General features: G+C 63.5%; 1 protein-coding gene and 1 long non-coding RNA gene across 4 annotated transcripts in view; one reads left to right on the top strand and one right to left on the bottom strand.

Annotated features, from left to right (window-relative positions):
- Positions 1–373: 373 nt before the first annotated feature.
- Positions 374–3,100, bottom strand: LOC133749496 (uncharacterized). The gene is made up of 3 exons (XR_009864588.1): positions 2,230–3,100; positions 908–1,493; positions 374–822 (listed from the first exon to the last, which is right to left on the bottom strand). It is a non-coding gene; the product is annotated as an uncharacterized LOC133749496 (long non-coding RNA).
- Positions 3,101–5,550: 2,450 nt separating this feature from the next.
- TNS3 (tensin 3) overlaps positions 5,551–18,086 on the top strand; it is a 188,121-nt gene continuing 175,585 nt past the window's right edge. Inside the window, exon 1 of one of the 3 annotated variants that reach the window (XM_062178939.1) lies at positions 5,551–5,601. The gene's annotated coding sequence lies outside the window, so the exon portion shown is untranslated. Of the gene's footprint in view, positions 5,602–6,860; positions 6,911–18,086 lie in introns of those variants that run through there. The other 2 variants (XM_062178940.1, XM_062178938.1) reach the window with 2 other exon arrangements.

The raw sequence follows: 18,086 nt of genomic DNA, 5'->3' as shown, positions 1-18,086 counted from the left end.
TGGGTGGTCAGAAAAAGCCTGGGGGTGGGTCTGAGGCAGGACGCACAGCCAGGAGGCGGAGGCAATGGCCACCCACATGGGGGACCTGGACTGAGTCCCCGGCTCCAGGCTTTGGCCAGGCCCAGTCTCAGCTGTTGTGGGCACTTGTGGAGTTGACCAGAGGGTGAGGGAATGCTCTGTCTCTCGATGGCGCTGACCTTACTTACTTAATAATTAGATTTTTTAAAAGGAAGAAAGTGCATCAGGCAAGAGCCGGGGTGGAGGAAGGGTCTGCCTGGATCCCACCCGGAAGGCGTCTCTTCCCGCACCCAAAAGAACATAGATTTGCGGTTTCCAGACCTATTTTTTAAAAATTGTTTATTTATTTGTGCATAATGAGAGACGGGGGGGGGGGGGGAGAGGGAGAGAGAGAGAGAGAGGGAGAGAGAGAGAGAATCTTGTGTCTGCCGGTTCACTCTCCAAGTGCCCACAACCGCCAGGGCTGAGCCAGGCCTGGGAGGGGATCTGGCAGCTCCGGCAGAACCTCTCGGCAAATCCAACGGGGTCTCAGGGAGGGGCTGTCGACCCAGCTGCCCCCCGTGCGGGCAGCGTGTGCAGAGCAGGGAGCCGGGCCTGGGCTGGTGGGATTCTTCCCCGGGAACGCGGGGCGGACGCCAGCTGAGGCTCTGGCTAGTTTACAGCGGCCAAGTCTGCCCCGAGTGAGAGCGTCTCTACATAGAAAAAGGCTCCGGTAACGCAGCTCGGGGAAGCACGTTTCTTTCTCACGCAGCCATTACAGCAGCTCCGGGACGCTGCTCTGAGAGCACATTCCAGGACCCAGCCCTGGAATTCAGAGGGAGGGTCAGGAATGCGCGCGTCAGACCCCTCCTCCCAGAGCTGTGATGGCTGCCAGGTTCGGAATCCACACCTGAGCCTGAGGTGGTGTCCTCGGCGCTCTGCTGCTTCCTTTCCCTTGAGAGACAGAGAAAGACAGACGGACGATGCACGGATGAGGGACTGACAGAGTCCCCGTGCTCCGGCTCACTCCCTGAATGTGTGGAAGTCAGCAACGCCTCCCAAGTCCTGGGGCCCTGGCTGCTGTCTCCCCCGGTGCACAGGAGCAGGCAGCTGGATCGAGAGCAGAGCCTGGACTCAAACCAGAGACCCCGATCCAGGTTTCAGAGGTCCCAGCTGCCCTGCCAAACGCCCGCCCGGGGGGAGACGGAGCGGGAAGAGCCCGGGTGCAGCCTCCCTCGCTGGGGCCACTGCTCCTCCAGGAGCTTCGCTGACAGCACCAGGTTGGCCCGGGAGCCGCGAGGTGGAATCGGGGGCTGCTGGCTGGACCGTGTGGCTGGCGTGGGGCTCACAGCAGCCCCACGGAACTGGTTCTGCGGCCGTCTCTGTTTCGAGTTTCATCACCTTACCAGGCTGCATAGAGAAGAGCGGTCCACCCCCACGCTTCAGATCCAGGGAGGGCGCCTGGTTTCCGGGCTGCACGCCCAGGGAGGCCAGAGCTGTGGACAGGGCTGGTTAGCAAGCTGATGGACAGCGGGGGGCTGGGGGTGCCCTAAGCTCTGCAGAAGCCCTTGAGCAAGGGCAGGGCCGGGACAGCCTGCCAGGACCCTGGTGGGCCTAGTGCCCCAGGCCATGGGAGGGTCCACAGGCATCTGAGCCCATAAAACGTTGTGTGTTATGTTAGGAAAATGGCACAGTCTTATCTATGGCATGATCTACACCCCGACACCATCCTAGGCTGTAGCCCCCGTCGCCATGGCTGGAAGCCAGGTGACCCCACGGCCCAACCACTGGTGTCAGCTTGACCCCCGTAGAAACGGGATTCGCTGCTCCTACTCCCCTGCCCGCTGCCCCCCCCCCCCCCCAGGCTTTAAGAGGACCTGTTCCTGAACACGTGGCGCTTGCTCTCTCTCTCTCTCTCTCTCTCTCTCTCTCTCTCGATCTCGCTCTCTTACGCTCTCCTTCTCTCTCTCTCTTCCCTCTTCTCCCCTTCCCTCCAGGCTGTCCGGTTTCCCCACCAATAAACCCCTTCCCTTACTCTGGTGTTTGGCGTATTGTGTGGTGGCCGTACATGCTACTCTTTGTAAATGAGTAGGATTTTATAAGCAACCCCCGGAACACGCATGGGTGTGTAAACGTGCAGTTGTGCATGTTGGGAGCCTGGGCATGCCTCCTCCGCCCCGATTCCAGGGGAATCTGTGTGTCCCAACGACCCACTCCCGCAGGTTTACTCACCCACTCAGTGCTCTGCCTTCCTCCTTTGTCTTCCTCTTTCCTTACGCATTCCACAGAACACACAAGGCCCTGCCGGACAGAACTGGCTGACCCCCAGACGGGGAGGGGCCCGCAGCAGAGCCGCCTTGAGAGAAGCCAGAGCCCACCTGGAAGGCGCCTTGCTGCCAGCCCCAGCGGCGCGGCAGGGACCCAGCTCTGCAGGCCCGGGCTGGGAACAGGACGCTGCCCTCCCAGTGGGCGCTGGGCTGTCGTCTTCCTGCCAGCCAGGCTCGGTCCTGGGGGCGCTGCTAGCTGTTTCTAAGTTCAAGTTCCCTGTGTTGTGGAATCATAAATAAAATGCATATGTATGGGGCTGGTGCTGTGGCATAGCAAGTACAGCCGCCATGTGCAACACTGGCATCCCATAAAGATGCCAGTTCGTGTCCAAGCTGCTCCACTCCTGGTCCAGCTCCCTGCTAATGGCCTGGGTAAAAGCAGCAGAGGATGATGGCCCAGGTGCTTGGATCCCTGCCACACCTGTGGGAGACCTGGATGGAGCTCCTGGCTTCAGCCTGGCCCAGGGCTGGCCATTGCAGTCATCTGGGGAGTGAACCAATAGATTGAAGGCCTCTCTCTCTCTCTCTCTGTAACTCTTTCAAATAAATAAATACATCTCTAAAAATAAATAAATAAATAAACAAAACGCATAAAGATCCTGTAGAGAAACGGAAGCAAAAGGACAGGCACAGATACAGGTACGTGAGGGAAGACGGATTCCGCGTCGGCTCAACGGGACTGGGAGGCGTCTGGTGTCCACGAGCAGGAGAGTACCATCCGGCCCTGAGCCGCACGTGGGCACGACGCTTCCCCAGCTCCCGCAGCTCCCTGTGTGGACACACGGCCAACCTCATAGCATCACAGTCTCCTGGACCCACAAAAGCCGGTGGGAGGCAGAGGGGTGAGGCCCTGGCTGGGCTGCGGCAAGGGCCTGGGGCTGGGGGAGGGAGAGGGGGAGAGGTGTGGGGTCCATCTCACCCTCCCAGGGCACAGCGCTGCAGCTGACGGCACCCGGCCCAGTGCTGCCTACCACGTCTTCCAGCAGGCCTGTGGGAAACCAGAAACGAGGAGAGGACGCTCCCTGGTCCTCTGGAGGCACGGAGTGACCACATTGTCCCACGGCAGAGACAGTCTTCCTGGCACTGACCGGCTTGCAAAGAAGCTTCCAGAACTCCCACTGGGTAGAAGCAAGAATGACCCTGGAGAGGAGGGCTCAGGGGAGAGAGGTGGGTGAGGGGTTCTTGCCCCCACCAGCCCTGCCCCCACTGGAGGGTTGAGAGGGGCCCGCTCTGGGCATAGGGAGACTTTTTCTCCAGCGAAATTGGTCTGAGACTCCTGTTTTCGAGTTTGAGATATTTTTGGATGGCTAAGGATGGAAAAATGCACGTTCTCGTTTTCAGATAATTGCTTGTGCCCTGTTTCTGCTCAAGTTTTTGGAAGCTCAAAGTTGCGCCTGTGAAGTGGAGAGGCGCCGGGGATCTGACTTCCAGGAGGGGCCAGACATGGTGTCCGGAAGGCGAGACCCTCGCCCAGGCTAACAGGAGGACAGGGTCCGGCTCTTCTCCTCTGTGGGGACACAGCCTGGGTGTGCCAAGGCAGATCCCACAGGAGTGGGAGTCCAAGTCGCCACTGTGCCGGAAGCCAGGCCCTCCTCTCCCTGGCTGACCCTGAGGGACTGTGGGTTGGCTGCTGGGGTCACTGGCTCAGCGGCGGGTAGGAAGTCCGGAAGGTCATCCTCGTGTGAGCACACGTGTAGCGTCAGACGGAGCTCCCAGCACATCCAGCGACAAGGACGTGGGCACCGACAGCCTCGGGCGTGACGCTCTGTGGCCAAGTGGAAGGGACATTCACACAGAGGACTGGGCGCAGCTGTGCAGAGACAGTGGGCGGAGGAAGGAAGCTGAGAGTCCCCAGGAGGCCAGATGGCCTGGTCCTTATCGTGTTCTGCCTCTGACCAGCACACCGACCTTGGGCAAGGCTCCAGGGCTTCGGGCCTCTTTCCTTATCGGGCCTAAGGGTTTAGTGCCCGGAAGGGCCAGCTGCTTCTGACACCTCCCCGCTCACTCACTGCCTCTCCCCTACCACCCCCTGCCCTCTTGGGCTGTGGTCTCCTAGAAGGTGGGGAAAGTGCTGGCCTCACTCCCGGGCCTGGGGCTCCTGGCTGCAGGGCAGGGACCTGGCCGCCCTCTCCAGCTTCCTGGGGCTGCTCCCCCAAGCAGCACTTGCCACCCCTCCTTGAGGGGCGTGAAGGGACCAGAGCCTGGCGGGCTGGGTGTTCTCAGGGGTGGAGGGGCCGTTGGCTGCCGGTCCCCAGGGGCCCTTCCCAAACTGTGCTTCCAGGGATGGTTTACCTCGTTCTGTTTCTCCCCTTGCGCAGGGGCAGACGGGCAGGGGGGACCCCCAGGCCTGTGGGGTGGGGGTGGGGGTGGGGGTTAGGGTGTTCTGTGCCTGACTTGGCCTCTGCCCCAGGCCATGTGCTGCAGGTGGCAGGTGCCATCCTTGGCCCTCTACTGCAGGAGGTGGGGTGAGGGGTGTCCTCCTGGAGACGCCCCCCAGGTAGCAGGGGGTGTCTATAGGACAGGAGGGGGATGGACCTCCCTTGGTGATCGCTGACCTCTGATTTCCCCAGACGAGCATGCGTATTGCACGGGGACCTTCGGGAGCCATCCATGCCCCACTCCTCACAAAGGGTGAAAGTGAGGCTGAGTGGCTGAGCACCGGACCACCCGGTCTTGGGGGTGGACAATCCATGGCAGTGTGTCCCGGAGAACTCCTCTGCTGGGACCTCCGCCCTTGCTGGCTTCTGGCCCCCGGGGTCCTGCACAGTTGTCTCTGCTTGTTCTGAGAAGTGGGGTGACCTCCCCAGTCCTCCCTGACGCCCCCTTCCTTAGCTGGGCCCTCCGGCCGGGCTGTTCCGCCCTGTGTGCCCGGTCCCAGGGAGACTCTAAGCTGCAGGAGGACAGGCAGACCCTGCTCCCGGGCGCGATAAACACCCGTGCTGTGCAGGGCCTGGAACTCGAACCCGCTCCCCGGGTGTTCCCGCACCCCCAAGCCCGTGGCACCCTCGGAGCCCGGGCCGGCCCCAAGGAGAGGTCCCAGGGGCGCACCGGCAGAGCAGGGGCCCCGCGAGTGCAGGCGCGCGGCTTTGTTGCGGCGATGAGGCCAGGTGACCGCTGGGCCCCGGGCCGGGCCGCGGCGATTGCCCGCGCCGCCTCGAGGGGGCCCTGGCGCGGGCGCCGGCCGCCAGCCAGGAGGACGGGCCCGCCCGCGCGCTGCTCGGCGCCCAGCCTCGCTGCCGGCCATCGCCCCGCCGGACCGCGCCGCGGGCTCGCCCAGGTACTGGGGGCCGGGAGGAAGCGGGGTACGCGGCCACGCGCCGCCGCCCTCTTTGTTTTGGGCCCAGCGCGGGTGTCTGCGCCTGGGGCGCAGGGACTCGGGCTCGGCGCGTGCGGGGACAGGGGCTCCGGCTGCGCGGGGGACGGGGACTCAGGGCGCCGGGACAGGGGCTCGGGAGGACTGAGGCCAAGGCGCGCGGAGAGCCGGGCTGGGGGCGCGTGGGGCCACTGTGCGGCTCTGCCGGGGCCCCGGGAAACGCGCTGGGGCGCGGACCGGCCAGGCTGGGGTCCGGGGACCGGGGGCGCGGACCGGCCAGGCTGGGGTCTGCGGACGGAGCCGGCGGCGCAGGGGCGCGCGGGACGGCGGGCGGAGGCCGGAGCGGCGCTGTCTCGGTCGCGGCCAGGCGGACTTCGCTCCCTGGGACGCGTCCGGGACTCCGCGCCCGAGAGCCGAGCCAGGGGCCGCCCGCCGTGGGCAAACTCCATCTTCTGCTTGTTCTGGGAGGGCGCCTTGTTGCGGTTCTCTTTCCTTTGCGGGGCGAGAGGCAGGGGGCTCCTCGAGCCCCTCTGCCTCCCCCCGAAGGCGCGGGGCCTGGCGGAGGTCTGGGCAGGGGCCACCTGTGGCACGTGCCGCCTGGCACGCCAGCCTGCGCGGACGAGCGGTAGGAGGGGGAGGGTCCCGGCGCCCGGGGGTCTCCGTGCGCGGCTGGCCGGCCTGACCCTGGGGCGTTTCCTGGATGTGCCTGGCGGGAAGCGAAGGGGGCTTCCCCGCGCTCCCTGGGGGGTGCCCGCAGGTGACCGAGACAACAGCAGTGCTGAACAGCAGAAGGTGACCCCCAGTGCACACATTCCCCGGGGTCTCCCTGCTTGAGCCGCGCTCGTCAGGGGACCGGAATACAGGAAAGCGGGGATGGAGGAGCCCTTGCAGCCATGGGGCCCTCCCTCCCCCACGAATCCAGCTAAGGCGCCTCCTGCGTGCTTTCCCTGCGCAGTGAGGTTTGTTGTACACCCTCGTGTTCTGGTTCCTCTCTTTGGGGCCTGCCCGGTTCTATTTGCAAATCAATCAACAAGTATTAAGAAAGGCTTCTCTGTGCGGAGGCCTTGAGAGCCCGGGAGGGGTGGGGGAGTGGCCGCAGCTGGAGGGTGGAGGGGCCGCCAGAACCCAGGGAGCAGTGCGCACAGGCCCTCGGCGGGAGCTGCCTGGGAGGGCTGGGGGAGGCCAGAGCCGGGACCCAGGACGGGAGGCCAGCAGCAGAGCCAGAGCCGGGACCCAGGACGGGAGGCCAGCAGCAGAGCCGAGAGGAGCTCAGGTACCCGCCCCTCCGGTTCCTTTCAGAGTTGCAGGGGCAGGGTTACTGCCCCACTTCACAGATGGAAGTGGCCCGAGGCCGTGGACCCTGGTGGCGGTGCAGCCTGGGAGCCTGCCCCGCTGTGGATGCATGTCTGTAGGGGGGCTCCCGATGCGTGTCCGGCTGTAGGTGGGCTCCCAATGCGTGTCTGGCTGTAGGTGGGATCCTAGTGTGTGTCCTGCTGTAGGGGGGTTCCCGATGCGTGTCTGTAGATGGGATCATGATGTGTGTCCACCTGTAGTTTGGGCTCCTGATGCTTGTCTGGCTGTAGGTGGGCTCCCGATGCGTGTCCGGCTGTAGGCCAGATCCTGATCTGACCTGTCTGTAGATGGGATCATGATGTGTGTCTGACTGTAGGTGTGCTCCCAATGTGCGTCCGACTGTAGGTGGACTCCTAGCGTGTATCCTACTATAGGGGGGGCCTTAATGTGTGTCCGGCTGTAGGGTGGGATCTTAATGTATGTCCGGCTGTAGGTGGGGCCTTAATGTGTGTCTGGCTGTAGATGAGATCTTAATGCGTGTCTGGCTGTAGGTGGGGGCATTAATGTTGTCCGGCTGTAGGTGGGGGCATTAATGTTGTCTGGCTGTAGGTGGGCTCCCAATGTGCGTCCGGCTGTAGGTGGGCTCTAGTGCGTGTCTGGGCAGCAGTTCCTCAGTGGAGGTTGTTGAGCTATCAACAGCTGCAGTTGAATAATTTGACTGAAAACCAAGAAGAAGGTAGAAGAGCGGCCTTAGGAACTGCAGCTCCCAGGCAGCTCGGCTGCCTGTCACAGACTGCCCCCCCCCCCCCCCCCCCAGTGTTTTGAAGCTGAGCTGCTGGCAGGTGGAACCCCCGCTGGAGGGCGTGAGCTCAGAGCGTGCTACAGGCTGCAGGAGCTGCTGCAGAGGGCAGGAGGCGGTCAGACAGGGCGGGGAGGAGCGCCCGGGCCGGGGAAGGTGTTTGGCCCTCCTGGCAAACGCAGCTCCTACCTGCAAGGACCCGTTTTGTGGCCGAGTAGTCGCTAAACAAACTCTGAAGTCCTGGCTCCGTGTGTCTGTGTCCTGTCCTGTGCCTGCAGCAGCCGCTGGGGGCTGAGCACCGTGTCCAGGGGAGCCCCGGTCCCCTGCTCTCAACCCCATGCAGGAGTTGCTTGTAGGAATGCCACATGTCCCTTAGGAGGCAGCGAGCCCTCCTTCCATCCCAGCCACGGTCGGGGCAGAAGCACTTGCTGACTATGTGTCAGCCGCACCCTTAGGTCCAGGTTGCCAGGCCTGGCTATGGCTCCCCGGGGCTTCTGGGGCAGGGGGCTCCTGGTGCAGCAGGAGCCAGGGAGGGTGGCTGGGGTCTGGCCTGGAACTCTCCACGGGTCAGCCCAGCCCCAGACCTCTGGCCCCTTCCTGTAGGACCCTGGTGAGCTTGGGGGTCAGCTGGTGATGCAGAGCCAGCCCCATCTACCCAGAGTCCTTTGCAGCCACTGCTGTTCATTTAACACAAGGGACTCTGGCTACTTGGCAAATTAAGCAGGCATTTGGTTGACCTGCAGCTACTTCTTGTTCCTCACAGTTAGCAACAGGGTTACTATCAAAACAAAGTCTCTTTTAACCCTCATTGCTTTTAAAACACTGAGTCAGTCAAAATCACCAAATGCCAGCAACTCGATGCCAAGGGGGCGTTCCCCTTGCCTCGCATGCCCGAGTGTGCAGGTTCCGGGAGTGGGCTGTGTCCGCCCAGGCCCCTGCACAGCTGCGCCGCTCCTGGAGTGCAGCACAGGGCAGGGACATTGGTGCCCGGGGGCCGGTCCAGCCTCTCAGCTTTCTACCTGTGCCCTGGGCTTCAGCAGCGTCTGGTGCATGGCCACTATCTCGGGTGGGAACGTGGAGCTGAGCTTAGAGGCGCCCGGTGGTCCTGATGTCTGTGTGGTGGGTTCTTCGTGGGGGACATCTGGGTGTCTGTGTGCTCTCAGGGGGTCTCTCAGCCCCTCTGGGGCTGGGCTGACCTGCGGAGAGCTGCAGACAGACCCCACTCTGCCCCGCTGCCTGCCTGGCCCCACCGCAGCCCTGCCTGGGGTTCCTTAGCTGGTGCCCCAGAGCCCTCAGGGGCTGCCGCGGCTGGACTGGAGGGAGAAGACCGGCGTGGGTGAGGGGGACCCACCATTGGGGTCCTGGCGCGTCAGGGGAGTGGGTGGTTCTTGGTGGGCATCATGACAACCCATAGATGCTTAAAGAAAGTACTGATCTTGTATTAAAATGGGCAAAATAACCAGAGTGTATGCTGGTGGCGTCTGTGTGTGAACCCGAGTTCTCTGTGGCACAGCACCCCTTCCCTGGTCATGCCACAGCTCTGGGAGAGAGAGAGTCCAGTAAAAACCCCTGCTCCTGGCCAGGCAGGAAGTGACCCTCGCCCCGAGCCCTCTGCAGACAGCCTGCCTCGGACTCTGCCGCCACAGTCCCACGTTCTGCACTAGGGCCAGCTTGGGTCACCAGTGGTGTCGTGGGATGGCAGGGCCTGGCTTCGAGCCCCGGTGAGCCTGTGGTGCCTGGAGCTGTGGCACGGCGAGGGGTGCCAGCGTCCCTGGCCGTGCCCAGGCCCTGCGCAGCCCGCTCCCCGGCCCAGCTGCTTCCTCAGACGGAGGCCGCGCTCTGTGCTTCCCTTCCTTCCTCCTCCGGCTCTAATTATGGCACACCCGGCGCTGCCTGCCCTTCCTCTTCCTCTTCTCTCCGGGGGGAGAGAGCAGCATTTGGCGAGCCCTGTGCAGGCCTGGCTTTGCTTCTGTTTGCAAATTAGCACAAGACCCCTGGAGGAGTCCTGCTGGGCACCGTGCCCGTGGCACCAGGGGGCTTCCAGGTGGGCCTGGCACGGCCCCTGCAGCCTGAAACCAGACGCCCGGTGGCCAGCGTGGAAGACACCGCCCGCCCTGGGAGTTCCCGGCTGCTTCTCTTTTGAGCCGACCCCTGTGGTGAGGGGGGAATGGCTGCCGATTCCCCTCTGGGGGTTCAGGAATCCATGGCTCCCCTTCCCCTGGGACTTCACCGCCACGGCACTGGCCCACATCTGGTCGGAGGTGGGGCGGCCGCTGGGCCTCCAGCCAGGGCTTCCACGTCTGTGCACATTCCTCCCGGAACAAAGGGCCCCTCCCTGCCCGGGCTCCGCCCCACTTTGTAATCTGTCACCTTTCTTCACATCTCCCGGGGCGCCAGCCCCCTCACCGTGGGCACCTTTGGAAGTAGATCAAAGAGAGGCAGCAAGATAGCCCAGGCTCTGACAGCCGGCGAGCCCGCCCGCCCTGGTTCCCGGGCAGCCTGGGGACTGCTGTGGGTCCGGTCCCTCCCTGCTGGCTGGCTCTGGGCCCAGTGCGTGCTTGGGTCCTGCTGAATTTCCGTGGCCCCGGGGTTCTGAAAAGCAGGTTGTCATCTTGGAGAACATTGCCCCATTCTCCCCCATTCTGGTCCTGTGGGGGCAGGGGGGACGCGCAGGGGAGGCCGGCACCTTGGATGAGTCTTTCCCAGGGCTGGGGACAGCTGTGTTTCCATCCAGCTCACCTCTGGAAGCTTTGCAAGACCAGGGCTGGGGTGGAGGGGAGGGGCCTGTGTCTGCAGGTCTTGGCTGTGCTGGGCTTAGGTGGGCGTGAGCGTGTGCAGGGGGTGGGAGCACGGGCAGGGGGTGAGGGCATGGGCACATGCAGGGGGCACATGTAGGGGGCGGGGGCACGTGCAGGCACGTACAGGGAGCGGGAGCGTGTGCAGGGGGGTGAGTACATATAGGGGGCGGGGGCATGTGCGGGGGGGGACACATGCAAGGGGCGTGAGCATGTTGGGGGTGGGTGGGAGCACAGCAGGGGGTGGGAGCGTGTGCAGGGGGAGGGGTGGCCTCTGGAAGTCCCCTGAGGGAAGTGCGTGGATGCCCCCTTCACCCCCCGTGCTTTGGTCGCGACTCCCTGTGGGTGTCCCCGCCCGCAGACGCCCCGGCAGTCCCCGCCGGCCCTGTCCTGAGCATTTCTAGCTGCCGTTCAGGTCCAAGGACACAACTTTCTTTTTTTAAATAATGATTTATTTATTTGAAAGGCAGAATCACACACACACACACACACAGATCTTCCATCCGCTGTCCAGTTGGCTGCAATGGTCAGGGCTGGGCCAGGCTGAAGCCAGGAGCCAGATGCTTCTTCCAAGTCTCCCACGTGGGTGCAGGGGTCCGAGCACTTGGCCCGTCCTCTACTGCTTTCCCAGGTCATAGCAGAGAGCTGGATCAGAAGTGGAACAACTGGGGCTTGAACCGGCACCCATGTGGGATGCCGGCACTGCAGGCGGCGGCTTCACCCGCTCCACACTGCCGACCCCGACACAACTTTCTTGCCGTGATAGAACACACCCGGGGAAACTTGGCGTGTCAGCCGTGCTCAGGGGTGCAGCTCATTGCGGGCACATGCTCGCTGATGCCCCGCCTCCCCCCACCCCTTTCCAGAGCCCTCTGTCTGTCTCCGCTGAGCCCCAGCGCCCCCGTCCGTCCCCCTGCCCCCGTCTCTTGGCATCGGACTGCTCTGGATGGAGCGCGCCAGTGGAATTCTACAGCGCTTGTCCTTTCTGCTGGCTTCCTGTGCTGAGCACAATGTCCTCGGGGTTCCTCACTGCAGCTTGTGTCAGGGCTGCACTTCTTTGTAAGGCCCCGCCATGTTCTGCTAGAGATACAGAGGAGCAACACGCGGTGCACCCACACGGTGCTTCCGCAGCTTCACAGAAAATTGGGATTACAAGGCAAGTTTATTTTGGTGTAAAACTTTGGAAATCCACGCATTTTTCCACAATATGCATTTTCCATGGACTCTCTGCTTGTGTGCATGTACACGCATGAGTGTATGTGCGTGTGTGTGGGCAAATGTGTGCGTGTGCCCACGTGTGCGTGTGTGTGGGCATGTTTCCTTTTTAAAAGATTTATGAATGTATTTGAAAGGCAGAGTGACAGAGAGCTAGAGAGCCAGAGGCAGAGAGAAAGAGAGGTCTTCCACCTGCTGGTTCACTCTTCAAATGGCCACAACATCTTGAGCTGGGCCAATCTAAAGCCAGGAGCCAGGAGCTTCTTCCAGGTCTCCGTGCGGGTACAAGGGCTCAAACACTTGGGCCATCCTCTGCTGCTTTCCCAGGTCATAGCAGAGAGCTGGATGGCAAGTAGAGCAACCGGGTCTCGAACCAGAGCCCATATGGGATGCTGGCACTGCAGGCGGTGGCTTTACCCCCTATGCCATAGAGCGCCAGTCCCATGTTTTCGTTTTTAAAAGATGTATTAATTTATTTGAAAGGCAGTGTGACAGAGAGAGAGAGGAAGAGATAGTGACACACACACACACACACACAGAAAGAGTGAGCGAGCGAGTGAGCGAGCAGCCTCAGTTGCCAGCTGGGGCTGGGTCAGGCTGAAGCCAAGAGCCTGGGACTCCATCCGGATCTCCAGGGGCCTAAGCACTGGACCATCTCCTGCTGCTTTCCCAGATGCATTAGCAAGGAGCTGGATCTAAGCGGAGAAGCTGGGCCTTGAACTGGCGCTCATGGGATGCCAGCATTGCAGGCCACGGCTCCCGCCTCTGTGCCACCGCGCCCGCCCCTGCTCTTCCGTAACCGAGTCCTCTAATGGACACTCCCACCTCTGGCAGCTGGGAGTGAGTGTGCAAGCCCCTGCTTTCAGTTCTGGTGGGGGCGTTACCCACGCCCTTCGGGGTGCCCAGGTATGGACCACGTGCCGCTCGGATCCCCCGGACACAGCTGAGTTGGTGCCCCCAGGGTATAGCGCGGCCAGCAGGAGAGGAGGAGCCGTCTGGCCGAGCTATTTTGACAGATCGTGTAAACTCGGTGATTAATGGAATGAGAAAGCAGGAAGAATGTCTTTCATTTAAAAAAATAAATAGAGCCTTCGTGGCTGCGTGGCTTTATTTTCAATTAAAAGGGTCTGATTTTGTTTCTGGGAATGGTTTTAATTTGGATAAATGGTTCAGTCTGGGAGCCACATGCCAGAGCCTGTGGTCTGCGAGTGCTGTTCCGGCGGGGGCTCCGCGGCCGCGTTCTCGGGGACCCACACTCCTGGGACCTGCCTTGCTCTGTGAATGGCACTGCGGCCTGAGCCGGTGCTGCTGGCGGCTTCTCCCAGCAGGACAGGCAGGCGGCCGGGCCGCGCCGCCCTCCCGGGCCGGGCCGGTTAATCTTTACCCTCGGAGGACGCATTGGCAATTCCCAGGCAGGAATGTCAACAGGCAGGCCCTGGCTTCTTTCCTCCTTTGGAACACGTGGCCCAGAGTTACTGCCGTCTCTTCCGACATGGGCATTTGTAGAATCGGTGGGATTTGCAGAGGAGGAGGAGGAGGAGGGGCCCGGCGGGACTGCAGCCCCCGGGGGACCTGGGGCTGGGGTGTCGGCGGGGCTTCTTTCCAAGGGGATGTGGGGTGGACGGGGTGAAGGAGTGAATCCAGGGTGCCTTCCTGGTGGAGGGAGAGTCTGGGCCAGGGCTGGGGCGGCTGCCATCTTGCGTGGCCTTCCCTAACAAAGGGGTTTGCAGCAGCCAAAGGGGACTCAAAGATGGGAGACCAGACCTTCTGCCATTAATCAGGGCTCGGAGCTCCTGCGAGCCTGGCCTGCTGTGGGCTGTGCGGCTCCTCCACCTGGGCCTCCTGGAGGGAGCTTGGGCCGTGGCAGGTGGTGGGGGCGCACCCCACAGGGGAAGGACCGCCCCTCCAAAGTCGCTTGGCTGGAGGGCGCCGGGACGGGGAGCCCTGAGCTCCTGTCCTAAGACAGGACAGGTGGGCGGCCTTGGCTCTGGAAGTCCAGCCCATGTCAGCTTCGTGTCCCGAAAGCCTGGGCCAAACACGCACCTGACCTTTGGGGCAGCCCTGGGGGCGCTCCCTGTGCATCTTGGGGAATGTGCCCGTTTCTCACGGCGAGGCTGCAGAGGGAACAGACGCCGTCTGGGTGAGTGAGCCAGTGGCGGTGCACAGAGCCCACTGCACTACTGGTGGACCTATTGCCGCCCCCTCCCCCCACTTAAACAGGGACAGGCAGCATCGAGAGCCCCTGCCCTAAACATTGTGCAGCTCTGTGAATGATGCCACCCTGCCCTCCCCAGCCGGGGCCCTGACCTCTGACCCACGTCCCAGTATTGCTGCGCCCCAGACCTGCACCTAATGCCAAGTGCAGCCTGGCCCGTGTCCCTTCCAGAAAATTCCAGCTGTGCTTTCGCTCAGGCTGGCTGGGCGCCTCCTGCCGACCTGACTTTGCGGTTGCTGGAGTGTCCAAGCAGCCCCTGGCAGCGGGCTGACCCTTGCTGGACTGGAACAACCCCCTCCGTGGGGTGGCTGGGACCCGGCGCACGAGGGCCAGTGTAGCACCTGTGGCCGGCTGTGTGCTGACGGGGCTGGCTGTGCGCTGGAGCCACTCCGCGCTGACCTTGGCCCCGGCCGTGTTTGTGAGCAGGATTCCTGGTGCGTGTCCAGTTGCGGCCAGTCGGTGCTGAGTTCAGCTCTGTGCCCAGTCCTGTTCCGGCTGGGCCCCAGAGAGATGCGGCTTGTTTCTGTGCCAAGAGGCACTGGCCACTGAGCCGGGGCAGACAAAGACCGTGGATCCACTGTGATCCCGGTGTCCTGTGTCCCCTTGACCCCTGGACGCCCGCCTGTCCTTCCGTCTGCACACACGCAGGTTGCTCGCTGTGTCCCTCCCTCCGTCTCCAAATGCCAGGTGGCTTGGAGGGCCCCTCTCTGGCCACTGGAGAGGGCACTGGCCCTCCCTGTTTGCCTCGGGCGCTGGCTGTGCAGGAACAAGGTGGCAGCCACACTTGCACCTGCTGCCTGCTCTCTGTGGCCCTGCGACAGTCTCCCGACAGCTCTGAAGGGCTAAGAGCAGACAATGCTGGGGGGCACCTTGCTGAGCTGCTGAGGTGCCGGGGGGGGGGGGCACTGCGCCCCCAGGGCCCTCTCGAGGAACCTGGGGGTTGCTGCTGTGTCATTTTGTCATTTCTTTTGTCTGTAGTTGTTCACTTCCGGGGTGCTGGACCCAGAAGGGTCAGCCCGAGGGCCTCCACACCAGGCCCCTCCCTGCCCACCAGACAGAAAGACTGGGACGGAGAGGGGCTGTGGGGCCTCCTAGACACGGGGGGCCGTCCCTTCCAGGTGGTCTGGGCGGACACACCCCCACACTCCCTGTCCCGAGGCTCTTCCGTGAGCTGTGTGTGCACTCTCGTGTTCGTGTGCGTCTCTCTCCTCCCTGAAGTCTGGCCTCCCAGGACCAGGTCGAGGGGTCTTCTTTCTTCAGCAGGATGAGGGCCGCCAGGTATGGCGTCTGCCGTCCCCTGGATGGCCAGGGCCAGCCTCCCAGGCTAACGCGGGAGGACACAGCACCCCACCCTCCACGGAAACAGTCCAGAAGCTCCTTGTTCCGAGGAGAGGGAGCTCTGCAGATTTCCAAGGCTTCCCTGCACGTCTTTAGGGGCTACCATTTATGATCCGTGTGAGAGGCAGAGAGACACAGAGAGAGGGAGCAGCCGTCTGCGGGGGACGGACACCAGGCCCCCGGAACTCAATCCAAGTCTCCCGTGTGGGTGGAGGGACCCAGCCCCTGGAGTCCTCCTGCTGCTTCCCAGGGTCTGCGTTCGTGGGCAGCGGAACCCGGGAGCTGGGATGTGGGAGGCGGGCCCCCGAGGGCAGCCTGTCCCGGCGACCGGTGCTGGCCGGCGGGGAGAGCCGTGTGCCCCTTCTCGCAGACTGGGCATCTGGCCTCTGAGGAAACAGCCGAGTTTCTCATCCTGGTGTGGAGTACTGGGGGCAGATTCCCGCTAGGACCCCCAATGTGGGACGGGCGCCGCCCCCCAGGCTGTTCCTGCAGCACCGAGAAACCGGGCGCTCCCTGCAAGTCCTTTGGGTGTTCGCAGAATGGCCCGGGCCGAATCTGGCTAACACCGGGGAGGGGAGGGAGGGGCGGGGAGGGGCGGGAGGGACTCGCGGCCATGGCAGGCGTCCACGCCAGGCTGGGGAAATGTGGCTGCTCCACGTGGCCCGGGGCTCCTCGGATCACGTTCACCACTGGGGCTGCGGCAGAACCGGCAGTGATGGCAGGGCCTGCGTGAGAACCCTGCCCCGTGCTGGATCCCCCGGGGCTCGGGAGAGCAGGCCACCGCCCGTGGCCAGTCGTGCGGGGGACAGCGTGTCTGGGTCCGAGGTGTGGCCCGGCGGCCGAGCCATCTCAGCCCTCTGGAGGGCCGTGCGTCATCTGTGGGCCTTCGGCTTCAGCCCAGGGTCACAGGGCGCAGCTCGTGCCCGCCGCCTCGGCCTGGGTGCCCGCACCCTGGCCTCTGCTTCTGCTGCAGGAGTGCGGGGGGCACAGCACAGCCCTGGCGCTCAGGCTGGCCGCAGGAAGAGGCCGCCGTGGGCTGGGGAGGAGCCCTGTGGGAGACCCCTTTGCTGCCTGCTTCCTTCACTGCCCCTCCCCCATCTGCCGTGCAGCTGTGTGCGGGTGCACGCGGTGCTCCCCAGCCGCGAAGGGGACAAGGCTCGGGACGGGGGGCCGCTGGCCGTGCCCTCAGCGTGGGCTTGCAGGGTCGGGGCCTCCGGGGCTCCGGGTCTTGCCGGCTGCACCTCCCAGGCCAGGGCTGCAGGCAGGGCTGCCTGCTGGTCACCGCCATCTTGCTCTCTCCAATCCAAGGCCAAGGTTTTCTGAGACCCGGCCTTGCTCTGACTGAGCGGCTGCGGTGCCGGCTCGGCAAGGGGCTCACCAGCAGAGTGCTGGGGGTGCCCCCAGGATGCACCTTGCCAAGGGCTCGGCGAGCGCTGCCTGCGTGGGGCCCCCCTGTCTTGGGGGGCAGCTGGCAGATGCAGGCCTGTCGGAGAGCAGAGCGGCCAGTCCTGCCCTTAGCCTGTCTCGGCAGGGCCTGGTGTGAGCGGGCATTGCGCTCTCTGCTGGGTTCTGACAGTGTCGTCGGGATCTGGGCCCTTAGCCCTGGGGTGTGGGAGGGGCTGGCCGGCTGCTGCCCCGGTGCCACGCTGCTCTGGTCACAGCATGCAGTACGTCCGTGAGGAAGGGGTGAGGAGGACCACAGGCCGAGTCAAGCTGGCCACCTGGGCCACCACGTGTTGGTCCCATTGTCACCGGCCTCTCTGAAGTCCCAGTCACAGAGGGACTCCTGAGTAGGACGTGAGGAGGTGGGGGGTCTCTATCATCCAGGGATTGGGGGTTCTCTATCATCCAGGGATTGGGGGGATCCCTCCATCCCTGAGGGGGTCTCTATCATTGAGAGATTGGGGGAGTCTCTCTACCCCCAAGGGGGTCTCTATCATCCAGGGATTGGGGGGGTCTCTCCATCCCCCAGGGGGTCTCTATCACTGAGAGTTGGGGGGGTCTCTCCATCCCCAAGGGGGTCCCTGTCATCCAGGGATTGGGGGGGTCTCTCCATCCCCATGGGGTCTCTATCATCGAGAGTTGGGGGGTCTCTCCATCCCCGAGGGGATCTCTATCATTGAGGGGTTGGCGGTCTCTCCACCCCAAGGGGTCTCTGTCATCGAGGGGCTGGGGGGGGTCTCTCCACCCCAAGGGGTCTCTGTCATCAGGGTTTGGGGGGTCTTTCCATCCATCCCTGAGGGGGGTCTCTGTCATTGAGGGGTTGGGGGGTCTCTCCATCCCCGAGGGGTTTCTATCATTGAGGGGTTGGGGGGGTCTCTCCATCCCCGAGGGGGTCTCTATCATTGAGGGGTTGGGGGGGTCTCTCCATCCCTGAGGGGGTCCCTATCATCGAGGGTTTGGGGGTCTCTCCATCCCTGAGGGGTCTCTATCATCCAGGGTTTGGGGGGTCTCTCCATCCCCGAGGGGGTCTCTATCATTGAGGGGTTGGGGGGGTCTCTCTATCCCCGAGGGGATCTCTATCAGTGAGGGGTTGGGGGTCTCTCCATCCCTGAGGGGGTCTCTATCATTGAGGGGTTGGGGGGGTCTCTCCATCCCCGAGGGGTCCCTATCATTGAGGGGTTGGGGGGTCTCTCCATCCCCGAGGGGTCTCTATCATTGAGGGGTTGGGGGGTCTCTCCATCCCCGAGGGGTCTCTATCATTGAGGGGTTGGGGGTCTCTCCATCCCTGAGGGGTCCCTATCATCCAGGGTTTGGGGGTCTCTCCATCCCCGAGGGGGTCTCTATCATTGAG

Source organism: Lepus europaeus, chromosome 20 (genome assembly GCF_033115175.1).
Source record: "Lepus europaeus isolate LE1 chromosome 20, mLepTim1.pri, whole genome shotgun sequence".
NCBI lineage: Eukaryota > Metazoa > Chordata > Mammalia > Lagomorpha > Leporidae > Lepus > Lepus europaeus.
This window is presented reverse-complemented; position numbering and strand designations above follow the sequence as displayed.